A 2,200-nucleotide genomic window follows, 5' to 3' on the forward strand; every position below is an offset into this window, starting at 1 on the left:
TTTTTCATACTCCTGCAACAGAAACAAAGAAAGATTCAACTCTCATTTACCAAATATCACATTTACATGTTAGTGATCCTGCATTGAATTTTGGGGGTTCTGAGTTCATATATTGATTCAGAGATCAGGTATCCTGACATGTTTCATGTTTCTCTCCTGTCCTTGCATGTAAGTGGCAGGATAGTTCTGTAAAATAAGTCATGAATACTTCATGCAATTACAAATTCCTTCCATGTTCCTTCCGATTCATCATTCACAATATCATCCTCTCACATAACCTCAATAATTTAAACAGTTAAAAAAGCATTGTTAGCCTTTGCTGTCCTTGTGTTACTTCATACACAGTCCAGATGGACGTGCATTGCACTTGCATATTGCTGAACTGTTAACCATAAAGTCCAGCTGATAGGCCCTTAATGTGGGACTTTAAACCACCTTTTCCCATATTATAAAGTTTAATCAGTCTATAAGGCCTTTCATTTCTACTACAAAGTGCAGCTGGAGGAAAAAACAATAACATTAGAGAAATTGTCTCTAAATACAAGGGCCATCATATTTTTTTAATTAATCATCCATTTGAGAAATTCCACTCTTTCAGACTCTTGTATGCAGATGTTTGATACAAAAGTACAATTAAATTTCAAAGCTTGAAAATACACAAATCTCCACTGCACCAATATCAAGATAAAGTGCATATTCTGCATGAAAATAACACATATAACAAAAACCAGGCACTATAAATTTTATAAATCAAAAACCAGATTCTATTTAACAGGTTCTGTGTTAAAATATAACTGCAAATAAACAATTTATTTGTAAAAGCACATACTTTAGAAATATTCTTGTTTCATAAATTATACCAGGTTCTTACACAAAATACGAATTGGTATGTTAGCACTTACACTGGTTGTTTTGATGACCTGCCATCTTTAATAAGATGTCATTCATCTTGGTATGGACTCAATTACAGATCTAACATAATGTTCAAATGAAGCAACTTCACTGCTAACTCACCTTACACTGGCTTCCATTTGTTACTAATGACTTGTTATTTGAGATGGATAACAGTGTGGTTGATTTGCATAACAGAGACTTAGAGAGGGTTTCATATACTTTGATGGCCACCTGATGTAATCTTACTTGTTTACAGCTAAGAATGCAGCAGCAAGTTATATTACTTATCATGGGGGATGGAACATCTCTTGGTCATTCTACTATAATACAACCAGTGCACAAGGCTTGAACAACTCCTATCATCACTGTGGATCACCATGACACATCTACTCATGAGCAAGTCATCACTCTTGTTGAAGAAGGTGGGTTAAATGCTATCACTGCAGGTGGACGAATGGTGTCCCAGGGTCCACAACAAGAGCAATGCTACAGAAATACTGACAGATGGGCAAGTTAAGAGGTGCAAAGAAATTGGGTTATAGCACGTATCAAGTCCAGTCTGTGATGCTGCATCAGCAGCCAAACCTCAAAGAACCCTTTTGCCAGTGCAAGGGAGCTTAAGGCTGCTATCAGCTGTCTTGGACATAAATGTACAGCTATACTGAGACTAAGAGAAGATGGTCTCACATTACGACACTATGCAGTGAAGGGTGTGCTTACCACTAAACTTAAACTATTACATGTAGCGTGGGCTGAGAACAGCGTGGATCACAAGTGGGCCATTCCCCCATTCATGATTCTCATGCGATTCAAGAAAGGCTATCACAGCAGGCTGAAGTCAAACTCACTGAATGGCCACTACAAGTGCCTGACCAAGGATAAGTGAGGTTAAGTAGAACTGGCGTGTGGTGAAGAAAACCATGCAGGAAACGTTGCCTGATGTCCCTCCAAGAATAAGAATGAAATGCTCTCTGGACTTGTGTCAGAGTCTTGGGATGACATTGCCTCATTTGAATGTTATGTCTGTTGTCTAACTGAGTCTTTTCAAGATGACCGAAAACTGCAGATGAAGCTCAGGGATTCTAGACAAATTATTAAAGATGCCTTGTCTTCAAAATGACCCTTTCGAAGATTAACATACTAATGCATATCTTGTGTGACTGGTACACATAACAAAACAAAAATGCCCCTAAGATATGTGTTTTGCAAATAAATCTTTTTATCTGCAGTCAGAATCAAATGTGGAACCTTTAAATCAAAATGCCAATAAAGAAACAATCCTGGAAAAATAAAAGAAATACCTTCT

This window comes from Zootermopsis nevadensis, unplaced genomic scaffold (assembly GCF_977971745.1).
Source record: "Zootermopsis nevadensis isolate Lab colony 2312 unplaced genomic scaffold, Znev_1.0 Znev_ptg000058l, whole genome shotgun sequence".
NCBI lineage: Eukaryota > Metazoa > Arthropoda > Insecta > Blattodea > Termopsidae > Zootermopsis > Zootermopsis nevadensis.